Source organism: Nicotiana sylvestris, chromosome 10 (assembly GCF_000393655.2).
Source record: "Nicotiana sylvestris chromosome 10, ASM39365v2, whole genome shotgun sequence".
NCBI lineage: Eukaryota > Viridiplantae > Streptophyta > Magnoliopsida > Solanales > Solanaceae > Nicotiana > Nicotiana sylvestris.
In genome coordinates, this window is record NC_091066.1 from 98,151,231 (window position 1) to 98,160,543 (window position 9,313).

The following is a 9,313-nucleotide window of genomic DNA, read 5'->3' on the forward strand; positions in this document are numbered from 1 at the left end:
ACAAGAGGTTTCAGACGAGTCATCAGATCGTGTAAGATAAACATAGTAGAACCCAACATGGAGAATTCAGCCTTGGAGAATATCATTTTAAGATATATTCAAACAAGAGTCGGGGTAGTTAAAGGTACCGTATGAGTGTAACGGGGATAAAAGAAAGTGCCATTGGGAAGGCAATCAAAATATCAGTTCAAAAGCAACCATACAAGTACAAGGGCATGGAAGTAAGTAACTACAAATGATTATAGGCGAGTAAGGACATCAAAAAGGTCCGTAATAAGCTCACAACTTTACGAGAGTCAAGGGTTCTCCCTAAGTACTACAACGAAAGACTAGCTGAGAAGATAAAAAGGAAGGCTTCAACCTAAGCACAATGACCTAAAGAGGAAATGGCTGTGTAACAACAATCTCGCAACAACATTATAAGCACTCGAAAGGAAAGTGGAACCTACCATGACTAATGAACGGGAAGTAAAATTAAAAGTAATATTCGAGATCATATGAGTTGCACGAAAACTCTGGCATGTATAGGCACTAAGATGAGCTAAGTATGGACGCAACAAGGGGGCAGAAGGACCAGGAAAAGTAATAACTAATACCAGGAGCCATAGTCCGGAAGATATCTTAAGCCTACATAGAGGCTGATCAGAAAGAAGAGGAGACTAAAGAGTTACATCGACTAAGCAAAACTGGAGGAACCAAGAGAATTATAGACCTCAGGATCACTCTTAAGTAGCAGAGGTATAAGAAAGATAGTACAGTAGCCATATTTTATAATAGCTCTATGATGAAGCCAACTGAAAAGTACCAGCCTCATAAGAAGTTAGTACAAAGCTCCCACCAGATTGTGTATGTACCAGATGTACGAGTATTATATTTTATAATAAATATTCAAGTTATGGACGTGAATTACACCTAGATGGAAGGAAGGTCACAAAAGAGATAGAAGATACGATGCGAGATTTTAAGGTAAGAATGTAAAGGTAAATAGCGTACGAGATACTCAAGGGCAGAATATGTGAATAATCCATACTCCGGATAGAAGGCCAGAAGTGCTGGGATTCAATATCCAGTAATGATAGCAACATAGTCAGCGCCATATCTCATAGCCTATGGTTTCTAGGTATCGAGGAGGCTAAATAAGACATTAAAGAAGAATTAGAGACGATATGATGTCTCACTTGATGTCCCAGAATGACATAAGGAAATCTATGATACAATCAAGTTGAAAGGTTGCAAGTAAAATAAATAGATTTGTATAGGTCCCAAGGCATTGTATGGTGAAGCGACAAGATTCTAGAAGGCAAGAGTAATGATAAGAAAGGGCGAGTAAAAAGGTAACGGAAATGGATAAGTCCTCAGGGTTAAGCTCATGACAACAAGAAAAACATATGGTTTCTCTAAATTATACAAAGCTTACTATAGCCTAAATAAACTCAAAGGAGTCTAAGACTAATAGCATTTAGAATGCCACCCTGGTAATAGAATGAGATTGATTGTGATTGTGATAGCTAAAAGATGACGTTTGGGCCTTCGATTTAGTAATGATTCAACGAAGAAAAGAAACGGATCTTATGATTTGGACAAGATTAAAATACTCACGCAAGGTGAATCGCATTGGGATGTTATGAGGTATGGTTATGGAACCAGGGTATCGCCCCAGGTGGATCAATCTAATCATTTCAGACATTCCCCGATAAAACGTGAATCCTAGTAGCAATATTACATAAAAGGTTAAGTTGTCAGGGGTATATTGTAGATCAATATTGAGGTGAATCAACAATGGATGGACAAAAGCTACAAAGTATGAGATAAGATTAGGCCGTCATTCTAAAGATGAACAATAATGAGGAAGCATTAAAGGACTTAAATTTATACATATGGAATGAGTAACTAGAGTGAGCTGGGACTTGGTAGCAGACCTCAATAACGATAAATTAAAGTAAGAGTTATGACAGTAATTCATACCGATGGTTAAACGGACCTATGCGATGAGATATAGCAATATTCATAAATCCAACAAGGTATCGAGCAAAGGACTTCAATGTACTTATAGAGGTCCAGAGAGGCATCCTATTAAGCCTTATATATACAAAAGTAAGGCCTACAGATCGACTAAAAAGGTAAAAGGAAAAAGGAAAGATGAATCGCATAAGTGCACTTACAAAGCCAGGGTCATACAGGCCACATCACAAGAGGCAACAGAAGTTGCAAGATTAGGAAGATTTCGACCACAGGTCATGATATGAGCAAAAAGACTAAAGGGGGGAATACCCTAGACTTTGGATTTATTCACAGAGCAACTGCTTGAATGGAAAGAAGAGTATTAATATATTCACAAGAGCTATAAGTTACGAAAATGATAAGAGCATCAGTCAACATTCGAGGACGAATGTTCCAAGGGGGGATGATGTTACACCCCGCAATATTACGTCAATATTACGTTCCGCAGTATTACATTACGGAGATGTTACGCTTCGTAGTAATAAGTTACGACAATGTTGCACCCTGCAGTATTTTACATTGCATTTGTCGTAAGGTAATTGACATCAGTCCAAGGAAAAGATTATTTGGGGATTATAAGGATTATGATATTTCACAAGTGATTAGTAAATTCATGAAGTTGAAAGGGGGAGCAAGTCTAAGAAAACGAATTTTGTGAAAGTTTGGCATTTTGGGATAAAATACGGCCCAAGCTAAAATACCCGATATATATGGACTAGTGTCATACAAGGTACTACAGTGCCATGATAGTAAGGTGTACAAGGTATATTAAAAGTGAGTAATATTTTAAGTAATTTGGGATAATTTTTAATTATGTGGATAAAGATTTTGTTATGGATTGCCACATGGCATTAAGCTTGGCCAAGGTGGCACCAATGTGCCTGATGAGTCATAACACATTAGGTGCCTTGTTAACACGTGACTTGTTCTTTGAATAAACCTCAAAAAAAAACATCAAAGTTTGTAAAGAAGTTAGCTAGCATAAAAGAACAGCAAAAACACTTGTATGCACATTAACACTAACACCGTAGAACATTTGCTCTTTACAATTGTAGGAACCTTTCAACTTTACTAACTTAAGAAGCTTTAAAGCCCACACTCTCAATATTTTTGGATGGGAAAATCTTTAAAACAATAAAAAAAATTCAGCCGTTACAGCAAACACCTTGGTTTGCTTTAGTGGTAATACAATCGTGAAGACTATTTAGCCCAATTACTTGTAGAGAACGCACGGAAGTGGATTGTCATATACGGTTCACAGAGTTGAGTTGTTACCGTAGTTGATTAGAGGGATTTCCAAGAGAATCGGCTCAGGTATGTTAAGGCCCTTCCTTCTTTCTTTTGACATGGTCCAGATTATACGAAAGAAACGAGCAAATACACGGTTTCTATAAATTATTCTATTCGTAGAAATTGTAGGGGTGTCTATATTCTTTATTCCCCATGAGAATTACTATTATCTTTTATTCATGGGTCTCAGAATAATACGTAGCTGGAAAAGTTTATCCGGAAGGAATATCGAGATTATTACGTATTTTCATGCATTTTACTCATTTATACATGTGCATTGACTCATGACCAGATGGCGTTATATACGCGTATATATGTAAATATATGTATATGGGATATGGGAAAAGATTACGGCGTTATATACGCACCACCACCTGATCAGCTGGTATATGATGATGATGTTGCCCACAGTGGCTGAAATATGATTCAAACGGCGTTATATACGCATATATGGGTATGTATTCAAATGGCGTATATATGCATATATATGTATGTATTCAAACGGCGTTATATACGCGTATATATGTATGTATATATATGTATATGGGACATGGGAATGGTTATGGCGTTATATACGCACCACCACCTGATTAGCTGGTATACGATTATGACTTTGCCCACAGTGGCCGATATGATATGATGGGATGCCCTCAGAGGCTGATGATATTGTAAATCCATACCTATGCATGGCTTGACATTTACACGCACGTGCATGACGTTATAAACATTTCAAAATATACAAAGTTATTCAGATTTAAAGATGTATTTCAGTATTCCATGTTTCATCTATGTCTATTACGTACTAATTTCCATGCCTTATATACTCAGTACATTTTCCGTACTGATGCCCTATTACACGGGGCCTGCGTTTCATGCCCACAGGTGCAGGTAGACAAGCTGATGGTCCTCCTTCTTAGGATCCCTGATCAGCGAGAGTTGGTGTGCTCCATTTGATCCGGAGTTGCTTTTGATATGGGTACGATACGTTTGTACATATATATGTATATGAGTATGATGTGGCTCAGTCCTGTCTTTGTACAGTTATGTTTATGTTAGAGGTCTGTAGACAGTATGTCTAGTTGGGTTATATGTGGCCTTGTCGGCTTTCAGTTTTTGATGTATAGTTGTCTATAGCAGTCTTGCCGGCTCGCCCACGATATTCTGCCTGTATACGTACATATGACTTGATGGCAGGCTTCTTTCACGTATGTTAATTTTGTAATGTAGCAGATGTTATTCAGATTCATATTTTTGAAGCGTGCTTAGGGGTGATTGAGAAGTAAGACTCAGGCGCCCGTCGCGGCCCATCGGTTTGGGTCGTGACAAGAATGCTTATGAAATCTTCCAATTCTACTTTTGGATTAGTGTTACCATGATGTCCATGTATGTAGTAGAAACACAATTTTGAATTATGTAATAGCAACGTGACTTGCACTTCTAAGGGAGCACGGTAAAAAAATTCAAGAATATAATTTGGATTTTTCCCTACTTCGATCCGTTGTTACGTGTTGTCGCAATTGACGTGTGTTAGAGGGATTGTCAAGAGAATTGACTCAGGTATATTAATGTTATCCCTTCTTTCTTTTTGTCATGATACAAACGAAACGAGCACTTGCACAACTTCCATAAATGACTCTATTCATAGAAATACTAGAGGTTCCTATGCTCTTGATTCCTATATGTGTTAATATTTCTATCGTTTGTTCATGGGTCTCAGAAAATACGTAAGTTGATAAAGTTTATTTCATGATATTAATCAAAGGAATAATGGTCTTATGACGTTCCGAGAGATTTTATTGATGTACTTCTCATGCATTACATTCATTTATATGTGTACATTGACCCATGACCAGATGGCATTATATACGTGTATATATGTATATTATATGTATATGGGAAAAGGTTATGGCATTATATATGTACCACCGCCTGATCAGCTAGTATACGTTGATGATTTTGCCCACAGTGGCCGAGATGATTTGATGGGATACTCTCAGAGGCTTGATGATGTTATGAACTCATATACCTATGCATGGAATGAACATTTATACGCATATGCGTGACATTATAATATTAAATGATTCACAGAGCTATTCAGACATACATGTCGAGTCTTTTATTCCATATTTCTCTCATGTCTATTATTTACTAATTTACATTCCTTACATAGTCGATACATTGTTTGTACTGATGTCCCGTTTGCCTGGGGACACTGTGTTTCATGCCTACAGTTCCCGATAGACAGGTCGAGAGTCCTCCAAGTAAGCTATCAGCTCAACGGAAGATGTTGGTGCGCTCCATTTTCTCTGGAGTTGCCTATTTGGTTAGTATGATTTGGATATGTATTATTTGGTATGGTGGTGCCCTGTCCCGACCCTTATGACAATTATGTACTCTTAGAGGCATGTATACATATGTCATGTACGTAAGATTGTATGGCCTTGCCGGCTTATGTTTAGTGTACGAGTGATCATTTTGGTCTTATAGGCCGGTATGTCTTATATATAAGTTGGTACTACATGTTTTATTCTAGTTATCCTACGGTAGCCTTTCCGTCTCTTTTATCTATGTTAGCATCATACAAAAAGATACGATATGTTGGTCCTTGGTTGAGTAAGGTAACGGGTGCCCATCGCGACCCATCGGTTTGGGTCGTGACAGGACGACCTCTGTAGTGGTGAAACTGACCTCCAGAAGGAACACCACCAAAACTACCGGATCCACGAAGCATCTTGGCCTCCCTCTCTACTCGCTCCTGGAGGCGAATCGACTCTATATCCCGAGCAATGTCAACAACCTCCTGAAAAGAAGCACCTGACACCCTCTCCCTAGTCATAAGAATATGCAGCTGATATGTGAGGCCATCAACAACCTCCTGATTCTCTCCCTGTTTGTGGGAACCAACCAAATAGCATGACGGGCCAACTTAGAAAATCTCATCTCGTACTACGTCACCGTCATATCATCTTGACGCAACTGCTCAAACTGTCTGTACATCTCCTCTCTGCAGGAATGAAGCACATACTTCTCCAGGAAGAGAACGGAGAATTGATGCCAGGTAAGGGGCGCTGCGCCAATAGGCCTACGCCTCTTATATGCCTCCCACCAAGTGAAGGCAACTCCAAAGAATTGAAAGTTAGTGAACGAGACCCCACTAGTCTCTAGTATACCTGTTGTACGGAGAATCTTCTATCACTTATCCAAGAAACCCTAGGCATCCTCGCCCTCTGCACCACTAAAAGTCACAGGCTGAAGTCTACCAAACCTCTCCAATCTACGATGATCATCATCAGGCATGAATGGAACACATAGTCCTGAGCAGGTGTAACTGGTTGAGCTGGTGGTGCCCCCGATGTCTGGAGTCCCTAAATAACCTGCTTGGGTGTGCGAGCGGCGGGAGTCTGAGTGCCCCCCCCCCCACCTTGGAAGTGGTTGCTGTAGTAGAAACGGAGACCGCCTGAGCAAGACCGGTGCACACGGTCAGAATCTGAACTCGGGTCTCCTGAAGACCTAGAATTACGGAGGGCACAGCTGGTGCCTGAGCTGGTCCCGCTAGTGCATCCACAACCTGATCCTGCACCGAGGCAACTGGTGGATCTACAAGTGCTGCCCTAGCTGTTGTGCGGGCTAAACCCCTGCCCCTACCACGGCCTCTATCGCGATCTCGACCTCTCGTGGCCCCAACAAGTGGTACTGGTGGCTGTCCTCCTGACCAGTAGCATGTGTCCTCACCATCTGTGAGAGAACATATTAACAGAAGTTTAGTTACCAGTATCAACAGATTTGCACGATAAGAATTCAGGAATGTGAAGTTTCCTAAGGGTTCTATAGCCTTTCGAAGATACGTACAGACATCTTCGTACCGATCCGCAAGACTCTACTAAACCTGCTCATGACTCGTGAGACCTATGTAACCTAGGCTCTGATACCATCTTGTTACGACCCAAAACACGACCCATCGTGATGGCGCCTATCGATGATACCAGGCCAGCTGACATTACCAAAACGCTTTCAACAATAGCCAAAAATGAATCAAGACTTTTAAAATAACTAAAATATTTGTCATAAAATGGGGTGAACCCCAAAAAATAAGTGCGGAAATAAAGTCCGACATCGGGGTGTCACTAGTCACGAGCATCTAACATAGCCGACCCGAAAGTAACAAGACTAACAGTCTGGAATCCAAAATACAGAAAATAAGGAAAGATAGGGAAGAAGAAAGCAAGGTTGCGAACGCTGACAGCTACCTCGCAATCTCCAATGACCAGCTACGAGTACTATCACTCCAACCTCCCAATCACTCATTCCTCATAATCACTCAGCACTCGGCACTCGCACTCAGTAGGCACCTGCGCTCACTAGGGTTGTGCAGACTCCGAAGGAGCTCCTTCAGTCCAAGCTCTATAACAAGCCAATCATGGCATAAATCAATCAGGCCCTCGGCCTCACTCAAGCATAAATCAATAAAACATGTTGTGGCGTGCAGCCCAATCCCATAAATATCCTTATAATCAGGCCCTCGGCCTCACTCAGTCATCAATCTCTCCAGTCTCTCGGACTCTCAAATATCAGGAAATCAGCCCAAACAACAATAACATGATGCATCGAAATAACAGAGACTGAGATATAATATGCGAGTAAAAACTGTGACTGAGTACAAATAGCATTTAACAGGCAATTCAACATGTATCGCGGACCCTACCGGACCCAACAGTACCAACATATATCCTAAATATGGTTTCTAATATGATTTACAGTCAATCTTTCATAGCACATAGAGAGCATATAGCTAACAGCATGTTGTTCAACTTTACGGTTCTACGGGACAGACCAAGTCACAATTCCCTCGGTGCACGCCCACATGCTCGTCACCTAGTATGTGTGTCACCTCCAAAATAGTCACAAGACATAATGTCCGGAGTTTCATACCCTCGGTACTAGATTTACAACTGTTACTTGCCTCAATCCGAGCAAAATCCTACTCTGCGATACCTTTGCCTCTCGAATCGACCTCCAAACGGGAAAAATCTAGCCATAAGTAATACAACATGATCAATATATGCCAAAGGAACCAATTCCACAAGAAAAACTATTAAATTGGACTCAAATCCCGAAATTGGCTCAAACCCGGGCCCCGGACCCACGTCTCGAAATCCGACAAAAGTCACAAAGCTAGAAACTCATCCACTCACAAGTCTATCCATACTAAATTCATCAAAATCCAACATCATATGCCCCTCCAAATCCCCAAAACTCACTCTTTAATTCTCAAGCCCTAACCTCCCAAATTTCACCTCAAAAACTCACCAACTAGGTGTAAAATCAGTGGAGAAACACCATTATTGAATATAAATAAGCATAAGAAATTCACCTCAATGATAGCTCTAAAATCCCTCTCAAAAATCCCCAAAATTCGAGCTCAAAGATGTGAAAATAGGGAAAAATCCCGAAGTGTTCTATTTATACCTTCTGTCCAGCAAAACCGCATATGCGGTACCATTTACGCTTCTGCGACGCCGCACCTGCGGAAATTCCATCGCAGGTGTGGATCCCACTTACTCTTCCAAAATCAGCATCTCGGTCAAATACTCGCACCTGCGTGTGCGCACCTGCGGGCCTTGCCCGCTTATGCATTCCTTTCCTCTCAGGCATTTTTCCGCATCTGCGCTCCGCTCCTAATCTCGCACCAGCGCTTCCAGTCCACCTCAGCCTTGCCCGCATTTGCGAGCTCCTCTTCGCTTCTGCGGGACCGCACATGCGGGCTCCCCACCGCAGGTGCGAAAATACAAGAACCAGCAGCTTCAGCTGCACTTCTTCAACTCATAACAATCTGATAACCACCCGAAATCACCCCGCAAGTCCTCGAGACCACAACCAAACATACCGACACGTCCCATAACATCATACAAACTTCGCCGAAACTTCGAATCACTCAAAACAACATCAAATTACACTCGGATTCAAGCCTAAGAACTTCTAAGCTTCTGAATTCCACATATGATGCCGAAACCCGCTAAACCAC